Here is a 15,730-nt window from a genome sequence, read left to right as displayed (position 1 = left end):
CAGTGCTAAAAAGAAATGAGCTATCATGCCATGAAAAAACATGGAGGAAACTTAAATGCACACTGCTAAGTGAAAGAAGCCAATCTGAAAAGGCTACTTACTGTATGATTCCAACTATATGAATTTCTGGAAAACGAAAACTATGGAGACAGTAAAAACATCAGTGATTGGGTGGAGTTGGGGGAGGGACAGATGACAGGTGGAGTGCACACGATTTTTAGGGCACTGAAACTACTCTCTATGATACTATAATGGTGTACACATGTCATTATACATTTGTCAAACCCAAGAATGAACAAAACCAAAAATGAACCCTAATATAAACTATGGACATTAGATGATATATCAGTCAATGTAGGTTCACCACCTGCAACGAATGTACCACAACAGTGTGCAATGTTGATAGTTTGGGGGCAGGAGGTATATGGGATCTCTCTGCACTTTGTGCTCAACTCTTCTGTAAACCTAAAACTACTCTAACAAATAAAGTCTATTTTTTAAAAAGAAGATCCACAAGATAAATCTCAAGGAATGGACTTCCCTGATATCAGCGACATTTAGCAGACAAACCCTTCTCAAAAGCAGTTAGAATCAACTATGTCTCTGGAGATTTCATGATGACTGTTTAAGGTCCAAGAATAATGGTTGCGCTGTATTTTCCTATAGGAACTTTTCGCTGATAGATTTTTTGTTTGTTTGTTTGCTTGTTTTTGGTAGCTCTGTAGTTCTTTCTATTATATACTATGTTCTCTGAGCCCCAAGTAGACTCATAACAACAAAAACAACAACAAAAACTGTGATTTCCATTTAGGATGAAAAAGGGTTCAAAATGATGAAATAAATATTGATTTCAAATACAGGTATCAGATATTGTTGGAACTTCCCTGGTGGTCCAGTGGGTAAGACTCCATGCTCCTAATGCAGGGGCCTCAAGTTCGATCCCTGGTCAGGGAACTAGATCCCACAAGCATGCCGCGTGCCGCAACTAAAAAAGGTCCCGCACACCGCAATGAAGATCTCGCGTACGGCAACTAAGACCTGAAGCAGCCTAAATAAATAACTACTAAAAAAAATTATTGGTAAGTGAGAAGTAAAAGGGACATTTCAAGGAGGGAAAAATGTTAGTTAAAAATAAATCTATAAAAGTATGAGATTAGATCACTCCCTAACACCATACACAAAAATAAGCTCAAAATGGATTTAAGACCTAAATGTAAGGCCAGAAACTATCAAACTCTTAGAGGAAAACAGTGGCGGAACACTCTACGACATAAATCACAGCAAGATCCTTTCTGACCCAACTCCTGGAGAAATGGAAATAAAAGCAAAAATAAACAAATGGGACCTAATGAAACTTAAAAGCTTTTGCACAGCAAAGGAAACCATAAACAAGACCAAAAGACAACCCTCAGAATGGGAGAAAATATTTGCAAATGAAGCAACTGACAAAGGATTAATCTCCAAAATATATAAGCAGCTCATGCAGCTCAATAACAAAAAAACAAACAACCCAATCCAAAAATAGGCAGAAGACCTAAATAGACATTTCTCCAAAGAAGATATACAGACTGCCAACAAACACATGAAAGAATGCTCAACACCATTAATCATTAGAGAAATGCAAATCAAAACTACAATGAGATATCATCTCACACCAGACAGAATGGCCATCATCAACAAATCTAGAAACAATAAATGCTGGAGAGGGTGTGGAGAAAAGGGAACCCTCTTGCACTGTTGGTGGGAATGTAAATTGATACAGCCACTGTGGAGAACAGTATGGAGGTTCCTTAAAAAACTACAAATAGAACTACCATATGACCCAGCAATCCCACTACTGGGCATATACCCTGAGAAAACCATAATTCAAAAAGAGTCATGTACCAAAATGTCCATTGCAGCTCTATTTACAATAGCCCGGAGATGGAAACAACCTAAGTGTCCATCATCGGATGAATGGATAAAGAAGATGTGGCACATATATACAATGGAATATTACTCAGCCATAAAAAGAAACGAAATTGAGCTATTTGTAATGAGGTGGATGGACCTAGAGTCTGTCATACAGAGTGAAGTAAGTCGGAAAGAGAAAGACAAATGCCGTATACTAACACATATATATGGAATTTAAGGAAAAAAATGTCATGAAGAACCTAGGAGTAAGACAGGAATAAAGACACAGACCTACTAGAGAATGGACTTGAGGATATGGGGAGGGGGAAGGGTAAGCTGTAACAAAGCGAGAGAGAGGCATGGACATACATACACTACCAAACGTAAGGTAGATAGCTAGTGGGAAGCAGCTGCATAGCACAGGGAGATCAGCTCAGTGCTTTGTGACCGCCTGCAGGGGTGGGATAGGGAGGGTGGGAGGGAGGGAGATGCAAGAGGGAAGAGATATGGGAATACATGTATAACTGATTCACTTTGTTATAAAGCAGAAACTAACACACCATTGTAAAGCAATTATACTCCAATAAAGATGTAAAAAAATAATAAATCTAAAAACCGTGTGTTAGTAGGCATCTTTAAACTGGAAAATAATTCTAGACAACTCTGGAAACTATTCAAACATATGTTTTCACTAGCGCTGTTAGCTGCTAGGAAAACCTCAAGTAGCCCAGAGTTGTACTTACTTTTACTTCTCATCACACAGAGACCGTGAGGTACAGCTGGTACTATTTGTGGATCTACTGACCCATCCTATCTCCAAACTTGTGGCAGCAGTACAGAAAACTAGGGTTCAGGGCCTATTATTTGAGGAGAGTATTCATGTACAAAATATAACAATGCGGCCTAGAGTTGGGGAAAGGGCTTAGAATAATTTGCCTTCCTCTAAATAGCTACAGTTATAGTTTAATGGTTAAGAACACAGGCTTCGCAACTTAACAGATTTGAAATCTGGTTCCTGGGGCAAGTAACCTTCCCTCAGTTTCCTCACCTGTGAAATGGAGATTAAAGAGCACCTAAAACTCACAGGGTTTTTGAGAGGATTAACTGTGTAAATACATGTAAAACTTTAAGAACAATGGCACAAAGTAAGCACTTTACTGTGCTAGTTTTTGTTGTTATTGTTACTACATATTATTTTTTTCCATTTTTTGGTATAAGGAGTACTCAAAAGAGTTAACATTCTCGCTGGTACTCCCATGTACTTTAAAAGAACCATGGACTTTTGGAAAATCCAATACAGACACCATAGTTAATATGCCCCAACTTCACATAGATACCTTTAAAAAAACTTCTACCTTCCATCTTATTAAATATTCATTTCTAAAAAATCTTCAGAAACCATTAATGTAAAAAAAATTGTAAACTCTTTCTTCATGTCTTATCGGTCTTGCTAGGGCCTAAGGATCATTCTTTCCCTTCTATAAGTATGAAAATCATGTAACTGAAAGAGAGGTTACCTAGCCAATAAAATACATGAAGTTCTTAACCCTTAATATTTTCCCACAGAAAGGCTTCATACATTTCTCTTTTTTCCCAGGCTTTTTAAAAAATTGAGGTATTACTGACATATTAGTTTCAGGTATATAACATAATGATTCAACATTTCTATATACCACAAAATGATCACCACAGAGCTTACGTGGTGGCGCAGTGGTTAAGAATCCGCCTGCCAATGCAGGGGACACGGGTTCGAGTCCTGGTCCAGGAAGATCCCACATGCCACGGAGCAGCTAAGCCCATGCGCCACAACTACTGAGTCTGCGCTCTGGAGCCCGCGAGCCACAACTACTGAGCCCACGTGCCTAGAGCCCGTGCTCCACAACAAGAGAAGCCACAGCAATGAGAAGCCCACACACCTCAATGAAAAGTAGCCACCACTCGCTGCAACTAGAGAAAGCCCGCGCACAGCAACAAAGACCCAACTCAGCCAAAAATAAATAAATAAACAAATAAATAAATTTATTTTTAAGAAAAATGATCACCACAATAAATCGAGTTAACATCCATCACCATACACAGTTACAAATTTTTTTCTCCTCCTGTGATCTTTCACAATCCACCCACCTAGCTACTTTCAAATATGCAATACAGTATTATTAACTATAGTCACCACGCTGTACATCATATCCCCATGACTTATTCATTTTATAGCTGTAAATTTGTACCTTTTGACCCATACATTTCTATTATAAAATGAAATAGCTATTATCAACTATGATTTTCACACAGAAAAGAAATTCTTCACCAGTTTTTGTTAATTTACCTAAGAAATATTTATGAGAAAACAGCTTTAAATTCTATGATGTATTCCATCTAAATGGATTTTAAACATCACGTATCTCTTGGTCTATAACTCCACTGTTAAAAGGACTGTACTAGAAGACTTTTTTTTCCCTTTTAGTAACACTGCTACTTAATGCAGTAATAGATGTCATCTTTATTGACAAGGATCAGTATTTGAGTATTCACCATGAGAAGTATTCTTATAATGTTTTATTACATAAATAAATATACTTAAAATAGAAAAAAACCCAGAAAATGCTGATAAAAATACTCCCACCATTTAAACATAACCATTGTTAACATTTTGGTGTACAGCTTACTCCTTCAGACTTTTGTTCTATTCCTAGATAATATCTAATGTCCCTTTCAGGTCTTAAATTCTGATGTAAATATAGTAATTAGGAATACTTGAATACAATGAGGATACTAACTAAACCCAATTGTTTTTATTTTTTATTTTACTATAGTTATTTATGATACTCATAAGTACAGTTTTCCCTATATTTATAATTAGACAACTTAATATTTTAATTTAAAATTCTATTTAATTTCTCAGTAGGAAAGCATGCTATAGCCCCACCCATCAGGTATCCAAGTCTACCTAAGCCACAGCCCAGGCCCCACTGTCCACCTGGCTATAGCTTACCCAAAGAGCAAACAAGGTATCTAGGAAGGGAAAGAAAGTCTCAACTGTGCCAGCTGTGCCAAAACAACCCCACAAAGTATCAGGAAATGCTGTCCACTCTTTATAAATGTCAGGCCACTCCCTCAACACCACTGCAGGTCACTGATCTTTGGGTCTCTGCCCAGTATAAATGTTCACATTTCCTTCCCACTGTAAGCCCAGCTAGGGGTTAATCAACATCATTTGGATCCTGCCCCTGGTTTTTTGTAGCAGATTTTTCCAGAGAAAACAGGCAACGGCCTATATTTGACTTTGACAGATGAAACTATTTGGTTCCTCCACTTTACACTGTGAACTACAGAGAGATTTATTTCCCATATTTATTCATATCATATATGTATATCCATGCAATGTATACCATGGAAATTTCTGTTTAAACAGTTTCCAATGAACAGGAGGAGAAAGAAACTACAAGAGAAATTTTGAAATGGTAAAGATACACAAGGCCAACTGGAACGTATGCCATACCCAATGAGGAGAAGAATCATTATTCTGAAAGAAACAAGTCCTTCTTTTTAATTTTAATTAATTTTTTAATTTTTTTAACACCTTTATTGGAGTATAATTGCTTTACAGTGGTGTGTGAGTTTCTGCTTTATAACAAAGTGAATCAGTATACATATACATATGTTCCCATATCTCTTCCCTCTTGTGTCTCCCTCCCACCCTCCCTATCCCACCCCTCTAGGTGGTCACAAAGCACCGAGCTGATCTCCCTGTGCTATGCGGCTGCTTCCCACTAGCTATCTATTTTACGTTTGGTAGTGTATATATATGTCCATGCCACTCTCTCACTTTGTCCCAGCTTACCATTCCCCCTCTCCATATCCTCAACTCCATTCTCTAGTAGGTCTGTGTCTTTGTTCCCGTCTTACCCCTAGGTTCTTCATGACCTTTTTCTTTTTTTTTTTCTTAGATTTCATATATATGTGCTAGCACACGGTATTTGTTTTTCTCTTTCTGACTTACTTCACTCTGTATGACAGACTCTAGGTCCATCCACCTCACTACAAATAGTTCAATTTCGTTTCTTTTTATGGCGGAGTAATACTCCATTGTATATATGTGCCACATCTTCTTTATCCATTCATCTGTTGATGGACACTTAGGTTGCTTCCATGTCCTGGCTATTGTAAACAGAGCTGCAATGAACATACTGGTACATGCCTTTTTTTTTTTTTTTAAACATCTTTATTGGAGTATAATTGCTTTACAATGGTGTGTTAGTTTCTGCTTTATAACAAAGTGAATCAGTTATACATATACATATATTCCCATATCTCTTCCCTCTTGCATCTCCCTCCCTCCCACCCTCCCTATCCCACCCCTGCAGGCGGTCACAAAGCACCCAGCTGATCTCCCTGTGCTATGCAGCTGCTTCCCACTAGCTATCTACCTTACGTTTGGTAGTGTATGTATGTCCATGCCTCTCTCTCGCTTTGTTACAGCTTACCCTTCCCCCTCCCCATATCCTCAAGTCCATTCTCTAGTAGGTCTGTGTCTTTATTCCTGTCTTACTCCTAGGTTCTTCATGACATTTTTTTTTTCTTAAATTCCATATATATGTGTTAGTATACGGCATTTGTCTTTCTCTTTCCGACTTACTTCACTCTGTATGACAGACTCTAGGTCCATCCACCTCATTACAAATAGCTCAATTTCGTTTCTTTTTATGGCTGAGTAATATTCCATTGTATATATGTGCCACATCTTCTTTATCCATTCATCCGATGATGGACACTTAGGTTGTTTCCATCTCCGGGCTATTGTAAATAGAGCTGCAATGAACATTTTGGTATATGACTCTTTTTGAATTATAGTTTTCTCAGGGTATATGCCCAGTAGTGGGATTGCTGGGTTGTATGGTAGCTCTATTTGTAGTTCTTTAAGGAACCTCCATACTGTTCTCCACAGTGGCTATATCAATTTACATTCCCACCAACAGTGCAAGAGGGTTCCCTTTTCTCCACACCCTCTCCAGCATTTATTGTTTCTAGATTTTTTGATGATGGCCATTCTGACTGGTGTGAGATGATATCTCATTGTAGTTTTGATTTGCATTTCTCTAATGATTAATGATGTTGAGCATTCTTTCATGTGTTTGTTGGCAATCTGTATATCTTCATTGGAGAAATGTCTATTTAGGTCTTCTGCCCATTTTTGGATTGGGTTGTTTGTTCTTTTGTTATTGAGCTTCATGAGCTGCTTGTAAATTTTGGAGATTAATCCTTTGTCAGTTGCTTCATTTGCAAATATTTTCTCCCATTCTGAGGGCTGTCTTTTGGTCTTGTTTATGGTTTCCTTTGCTGTGCAGAAGCTTTTAAGTTTCATTAGGTCCCATTTGTTTATTTTTGTTTTTCTTTCCATTTCTCTAGGAGGTGGGTCAAAAAGGATCTTGCTGTGATTTACGTCATAGAGTGTTCTGCCTATGTTTTCCTCTAAGAGTTTGATAGTTTCTGGCCTTACATTTAGGTCTTTAATCCATTTTGAGCTTATTTTTGTGTATGGTGTTAGGGAGTGTTCTAATCTCACACTTTTACATGTACCTGTCCAGTTTTCCCAGCACCACTTATTGAAGAGGCTGTCTTTTCTCCACTGTATATTTATACAATTTTTTTTTTTTTTGCGGTACACGGGCCTCTCACTGTTGTGGCCTCTCCCATTGCGGAGCACAGGCTCCGGACGCTCAGGCTCAGTGGCCATGGATCACTGGCCCAGCACTCCGTGTCATGTGGGCTCCTCCCGGACCGGGGCACGAACCCGTGTCCCCTGCATCAGCAGGTGGACACCCAACAACCACACCACCAGGGAAGCCCATCTCCACTGTATATTTATACAATTTTTAAAGGTTACATTCCATTTACAGTTATTACAATATATTGGCTATATTTCCCATGTTGCACAATACATCCTTGTAGCTTATCTTACACCCAATAGTTTGTACCTCCCATCCCCCCACTCCTATATGCCCCCCGCAACCCCCATAACCACTAATTTGTTCTCTATATCTGTGAGTCTGCTTCTTGTTTTATTATATTGAAAGAAACCAGTTTTGAGACTGGCAGGTCCCAGAACTGGATTTCTCTTCACCTCAGCAGCAAGTATTTATTAAATTCCTAACAGGGCCCTAGCACTGCATGGTCTCTGTGGGAGATTTGAAAGACATCTGAAATACTGTCTCGATCTACAATGATCACAGAGTTAGTAAAAAGTTCAATACTTTTACATAGTAGAAAAAGAATGAAGGGTAGACATAATATTATATTTTGAGAAGGAAAAAAGACTGTGGGCTGGGGTAGGAAAATCTTCATAGCATAGGTGGCACTAAACCTGTGTCTTAAGCTTGCTTTCAGATAAGTCCCTTCTTTGAATAATGTCCCCCGGATAAAGGCCTTCTCTCTTAAGTGAGGGTGACCTCAGGACTGCAGTACCACAAAATCTAAAATGTATCCTTGTCATTTCAATCCTTCAAGAAGTCAGAATTCTGAGTGAAACAACAGAACAACTAGGTCACTTTACTCTCCCTGAAAAACCTTCAGACCTCCACTTGCCATCTCTTAATACCTGGCTGTCAACTGTGGAAAGTTCATCCCAAGGACTAAAGATCTCCCACCTTAGGAATAACAAACATCCAGGCAAGTAACCCCAGAAACAGCCAAACAAATCTCTCTGCCTCATCGCTTCACTGAAGTTATTTTATTACTCTTATTTGAACAAGGAAGTATGGGTACAAAAAGGACAGACATCAGCAGCTGTTCTTAGCCTCAATGAGAGAGGCCCAACTATAGTGGCAGTGGTCCATTCCCACGATGCAACCCTTTAGTGGTATGAGAATATCACTCCCTAAAATGAAAATTACTCTGTGGCTGGATATCACAGGGTCTTTCTAGGATCTTCTGCTTGGGATTGATAGACTAGCCCTCTTCTCACAACCCCCCCAAAGCTAAAGGATCCATGAGCTCCCACCTATAGAGGGAAGAGGAGGAGACAGAAGGGCTGCAATTTTCTTAACCATGACATAGGCCTGAAGAATCTCCTGAAGTGTCCCCACTTAAAGTTTCTCTGACCCTACAGCTACTGCCATGACCATAGAACCAGGAGGCACTTGGAAAAGACCAAAGCACTCATTCTTTATCCAAGTGCATTCACTATATTGCATTAGTTAGCAGAAAGATGGAAAATAAAGACTGAAATGTAAAATATTTCCATCTCATTTTCTTCTATCTTCTCCAAATGGCATTTATTATCTACAATGTAGATTTACCACAACTTAACATTGCAATATAATGAGCAGTTCCAAATCAGTAATAATCAACATCCCAAAAGAGTAAAAAAAAATTAAATAACTGACCAAATGCCATTGCTAAGCACAATAAATTTTTACTGTACTTTTCCACCTTTCTACAAATATATAAATTTTATATTGTTATTCATAGTATATAACCTGTTGTGTATTGCTTGTCATTCCTATATTCCTCAAACACTTAAGCATTTTAAACATTTCTGTGATTCATTTTCACAATTCTGAGTTTAGAGGTTCATAACTGACACAACTAACTTAATGAGTTCTTAACAATTGACAGTTTTCTTATTCTCATACCAACATGAGATGAATGAAATCCAAAATTCCCATTAGAAAATATCAGTAGCAACTAGTATTTATAATCGCAGCTCAAGGTCAATATTTCCTAGTGGTATGGAACACAAAGAAAAAAGCAGAAGAGTTACCTTCACTATTTGTAAGCCCTCAATTTCCAAAATTCTACGAACACAACTCTCCTTAGTCAAGCACTCCTTGTCCTGAAACAAATTTGCTAAGTTGGTTGGGTTATTTTTCATTTACTTCCATCTAGCACTCAAGTTCTCTCTTCATACTTCCTTCTTTCAACTGTAGAGTATTTGATCAGAATCAGTGAGAACTCATGAGTTTCAATATAAGTAAATAGATATAATGGAACTGTATGCATGTGTGTGTGTGTATATACATCTGTATATGCAAATATATATTCCCTAGCTTTGTCTAACTCTACTGAAGAGACCAAGGAACAGTGATATCTCAATAGCAATGATCACACCTAGCACCCAGATCTTGGCTAAATGCCATTTCCCATTAACGGGAACAATCTGAGCATCATAACAAGCAATAATAATAACAGACTGTCATCCACTGAATAAAATGGGAAACCATGAGTCAGTACAAATATAAACAAGTAAATAATTTGAAAGTTTGATGAGGAATGGGATATTTACATAGTGTTTCAAAGTACCTTTCGACAAAATATTTATTTCAAAGAAGGGAAAAGAGTAACTTTACGGTTACTAGCAAGACGCCACCTTAATCAAGAAATCAAAGTGAACTCTGTGATATTCCTACCGAAGATGCATAACCTGGATCTAATCATGAGGAGACATTGAACAACCAACTTAAGAAACATTCTAAAAAATAATTCACCTGTAATCTTCCAAAGTGTCAAGATTATGAATACAAAGAAAAACTGAGGAACTATTCCAGGATGAATTAGACTAGACATAAGACAGCTAAATGCAACAAGTGATTCTGAACCAGATCCTTTTTCTATAAAGGACATCACTGGGACAATCAGCAAAACTCAAATGGGATCTAATGATTAGATGTAGTAATATAACAATTTAAATTCCCAGTTTTGAAGGTTGTATTGTGGTTATGTTAAAGAATGTCCTTTAGTATAAGGAACTGCACACTCAAGTATATGGGATAACTGGGTAACAGGTTGGCAACTTTTAAATGGTTCAGGAAAAATTTTTTTGAATGTACTTACATCTTCTCTGTAAATCTGTGATCATTTCAAAAAATTTTTTTAAGTTTAATAAAAAGATGTAAGGAAAAATACAACAGAAAGCACCCTGGATTCTGAGTCAGGCCTGGGTTCCTACAGATACCAGCACTGCCACTTACTAGCTGTGTGACCTGGTATGAGTAACGTGCTTTGTTTCCTTTTTCCTCATCAGTAAAATAGGGATGACGTTTATTGTAAACAGTTTATTGTAAAAATCAAATGAAGTAAATTATGAGAAAACGCTTAATGCATGAAAATGCTAATGAAGCATAAGATATTTATTTTGCAGTCTTGTTGAATCAAATTAAAAAATAACCATAAATATAAAATGAAATGTACTACAGGTACAAGAAACACATTGTGGCACTATATCAATCAGGGTCTAAACAGAAACAGATGGTATATTCAAATTAGAATCATTCAGGTTTAATTAAGTAAAAAGACTATTCACAAAGGTGTGGGTGTGAAGTAGGAAAACCACAAGGGACAGTGGAGTAACCTGGAACCAGTACCTGGAAATTCACCACCTCAGAGCCAAAATGGACGAAGGGGGAAAAACGTTCACCAAAACCTGGAAGAAGAGAACCATGCGGAGAGCACCACATTGAGAGGAGCTGTGACTTAAGTTAACAGGTGAGGCCAGACCAAGCCAAACCCTCAGGAGGAAACCTCTTCCTCTCATCTGTTAGAGCTCTCCACCATTCAACTCCAACTCAAGCCAGAGGGCAAGGAAGCCCAATGCTTAGTCCAACAGGTCAGCTTTTGGGGCATACAAAAAGGTAGAAAACGATGAAGAGTTGACCTGGAAGAGCAAAAGGAAGACATTCAACAGAACTGAATTCAACTGAAGAAGCAGGGAAGACTTCATGAAACAGGGAACATCTGAAGTGGGCCTCAAGCCATGAGTAGGATTTTAATTATTAGGTTGATTATCTAGGCAGTATGAATAACACATATAAAGCTGCGAGTAGTGAAAATGCATGGCTGTCCAGGTGAAATTTAGAAAGTCAGATATGTTGTAAGATAAGACTAAATATTGGGGTGATGCAAAGGATGAGGTTTTCTTTTCTTTCATTTTTAAAAAATTGAGGTATATGGGACTTCCCTGGTGGTCCAGTGTTTACAACTCTGTGCTTCCACTGCAAGGGGTGCGGGTTAAATCCCTGGTCGGGGTACTAAGATCCCACATATCACATGGCTTAGCCAAAAAAGATTGAGGTATAGATGATTTACAATATTATATTAGTTTCAGGTGTACAACAAAGTGATTAAAAATTTTTATAGATTATACTTCATTTAAGGTTATTATAAAATATTGGCTATCTTCCCTGTGCTGTACAATATATCCTTGTAGCTTATGTATTTTATACATAGTAGTTTGTACCTCTTAATCCCCTACTCCTATCTTGCCCCTCACCTCTCCCCACTGGTAACCACTAGTTTGTTCTCTATATGTGCCAGTTTGTTTCTGTTTTGTTATATTCATTTGTTTGTTTTATTTTTTAGGTTCCACATATAAGTGATATGTACAGTATTTGTCTTTATCTTATTCATTTCACTAAGCATAATATCCTCCAGGTCCATCCATGTTGTTTCAAATGGCAAGATTTCATTCTTTTTTATGACTGAGTAGTATTCCATGACATATATACACACACACACACATATATTATATACATATATATATATATCTCACATCTTCTTTATCCATTCATCTGTTGATGGACACTCAGGTTGCTTCCATATCTTGGCTATTATAAATAACGCTGCTTATGAACACTGAAGTGCATGCATCTTTTCAAATTATTGTTTTCATTTTCTTTGGATATATACCCAGGAGTGGAATACTGGATCATATGATAATTCTATTTTTAGTTTTTTGAGGAACCTCCATACTGTTTTCCACAGTGGCTGCACCAATTTACATTCCCACCAACAGTGTACAAGGGTTTCCTTTTCTCCACATCTTTACCAACATTTGTTATATGTGGTCATTGATGATAGTCACTCTGACAGGTGTGAGATGATATCTCATTGTGGTTTTGAGTTTCATTTCTCTGATGATTAGTGATGTTAAGCATATTTTCATGTGCCTGTTGGCCATCTGTATGTCTTCTTTGGAAAAATGTCTATTCAGGTCTTTTGCCCATTTTTTAATCAGGTTGGTTTTTTGTTTGTTTTATACTGAGTTGTATGAGCTATTTATATATTTTGGGTATTAACCCCTTAACGGTCATATCATTTGTAAATATTTTATCCCACTCAGTAGGTTGTCTTTTCATCTTGTCAATGGTTTCCTTTGCTGTGCAAAAGCTTTTAAATTTAATTAGTTCCCATTTGTTTATTTTTTCTTTAGTTTCCACTGCCTTAGAATATGGATCAAAAAATACTGCTATGATTTATGTCAAAGAGTGTTTTGCCTATGTTTTCTTCTAGGATTTTTATGGTTTCTGATCTTAAATTTAGGTCTTTAATCCATTTTTAGTTTATTTTTGTACATGATGTGGGAAAATGTTCTAATTTCATTCTTTTACATGTAGCTGTCCAGTTCTCCCATCACCACTTACTGAAGAGACTGTCTCTTCCGCATTGTATATTATTGCCTCCTTTGTCATAGATTAATCATAAGTACATGGGTTTATTTCTGGGCTCTCTATTCTATTCCACTGAGCTATGTGTCTGTTTTTGTACCAGTACCACACTCTTTTCATTACTGTAGCTTTGTAGTATAGTCAGTAGTCAGGGAGCATGACACCTCTAGCTGTTCTTCTTTCTCAAAATTGCTTTGGCTATTTGGGGTCTTTTGTGTTTCCATACAAATTTTATAATGATTTATTCTAGTACTATGAAAGACACCATTGGTATTTTGATAGGGATTGTGTTGACTCTATAGACTGCCTTGGGTAGTAGGGTCATTTTAACAATATTAATTCTTCCAAACCATGAACATGATATATCTTTCCGCCTGTTTGTGTCATCTTCAATTTCTTTCAGCAGTGTCTTATAGCCTTCCAAGTACAGGTCTTTCATTGGATTGGCCAAAAGGTTCATTTGTTTTTTTCCATAAGATAGCTCTAGTAGGGCTTCCCTGGTGGCACAGTGGTTGGGAGTCCGCCTGCCGATGCAGGGGACGTGGGTTCATGCCCCGGTCCGGGAGGATACCACATGCCGTGGAGCGGCTTGGCCCATAAGCCATGGCCGCTGAGCCTGCACGTCTGGAGCCTGGGCTCCGCAACGGGAGAGGCCGTAGCAGTGAGAGGCCCACATACAGCAAAAAAAAAAAGAAAAGAAAAGAAAAAATAAGATAGCTCTAGTAGCACTTAGTTGTATTTAACTTCATTTGAAACAATTTTGTTAGATTGTATGTGACAGCTGTCATATCAGTGCATTTGAAAAAGACATCAAAATTGGTGAATTTTTGTGTAGCCATTTTAATATTGAAGATGGAAGAAAAAAGCAACATTTTTGGCATGCTATGCTTTATTATTTCAAGCAAGGTAAAAATGCAACCGAATACAAAAAAAAAGATTTGTGCAGTGTATGGAGAAAGTGCTATGACCAGGTTTTCTCCTAGTTATTTCATTCTTTTTGAAGTGATGGTAAATGGGATTTTTTTCTTAATTTCTCTTTCTGATAGCTTGTTGTTAGTGTATAGAAATGCAACAGATTTCTGTATTTTAATTTTGTGTCCTGCAACTTTACCAAATTCATTGATGAGCTCTAGTAGTTTTCTGGCGGCATCTTTAGGATTTTCTATGTACAGTACCATGTCATCTGCAACCAGTGACGGTTTTACTTCTTCCTTTCCAATTTAGATTCCTTTCATTTCTTTTTCTTGTCTGACTGCTGTGGCTAGTACTTCCAAAACTGTGTTGAATAAAAGTGGCAAGAGTGGGCATCCTTGTCTTGTTGCTGATCTCAAAGGAAATGCTTCAGGTTTTCACCACTGAGTATCAGGTTAGCTGTGAGCTTGTCATATATAGCCTTTATTATGTAGAGGTATGTTCCCTCTATACCCACTTTGTGGAGAGTTTTTATCGTAAATGGATGTTGAATTTTGTTAAAAGCTTTTTCTGCGTGTATTGAAGTGATCATATGGTTTTTATTCATATATCGTTTTAATGACTTTCTCCATATCTTCCTTTAGTTCTTTGAGCATTTTTAGGACAGTTAAAAGTCTCTGTCTAGTATATCTGCCTTTAGGTCCTTCTCAGGGGTGGTTTCTGTTGATTAATTTTTTCCTTTACATGGGCTACACTTTCATGTTTCTTTGTATTGTGACTTTTTTGTTGAAAACTGGACATTTGAACCTAATAATGTAGTAACTCTGGAAATCAGATTCTTTCCTTTCTCCAGCATATGCTGTCTCTTGTTATTCTTTTCATTTATTGTTTTTGTGTTTTTGATTGTTGTAGGCTGTCTCTGTGCTGAGGATCAGACAGAGGTGTAAAGCTAAAGTATTCTCAGGTCTTTTCTGAGCCTTTCCCTGGGCATGTCTAGTCACTTTTTAATTTTCCCTGTGTGTTTTGTTGTTTTTGAATGCCCTGGTCATAAATATCTGGCTCCCAAAAAGAGAAAAATGAAGTGGGGTGGGGGTGGGGAGAAGGGTGCTGGCCCTTTAAATCCCCTGGAAGTCACTTCAGCAGGATGGGGAGGGACTTGGAGAAAGGTGCAACAACAATGGCTGCCTACCTCTTTGCCTGCACCTCTGTGATCAGAAGCAGCAATTAGCAATCAGAGTAGATTCCTGATATTTGGAAAACAGGGTCCTTTTTGCCCACCCTGACTTCTGCAAGCTACGTGCAAGATGCTCCAGGACCAGTGCATAGCTGCCTGCCACTTGGCTGGGAATAGGGAATGGGTGGCTCCTACTATGTTAAGAGCTGAAATTAACTTCAATTTGTCCTCCAAGTCTTCCTCTGGAAGTGGCAAGTCTTCAATAGACTCCAGAGTTCCAAAACAGTTACTTAAGATGGATTCTGCCAGTGCAATT

The 15,730-nt window shown here is 37.8% G+C and overlaps 1 protein-coding gene across 19 annotated transcripts in view; it reads right to left on the bottom strand.

The window, feature by feature from the left end:
* The window catches only part of STARD9 (StAR related lipid transfer domain containing 9), a 134,640-nt gene that overhangs the window by 79,033 nt on the left and 39,877 nt on the right, over nucleotides 1-15,730 (bottom strand). The gene's annotated exons all lie outside the window — the stretch shown is intronic.

This window comes from Tursiops truncatus, chromosome 2 (genome assembly GCF_011762595.2).
Source record: "Tursiops truncatus isolate mTurTru1 chromosome 2, mTurTru1.mat.Y, whole genome shotgun sequence".
Taxonomy (NCBI): domain Eukaryota; kingdom Metazoa; phylum Chordata; class Mammalia; order Artiodactyla; family Delphinidae; genus Tursiops; species Tursiops truncatus.
This window is presented reverse-complemented; position numbering and strand designations above follow the sequence as displayed.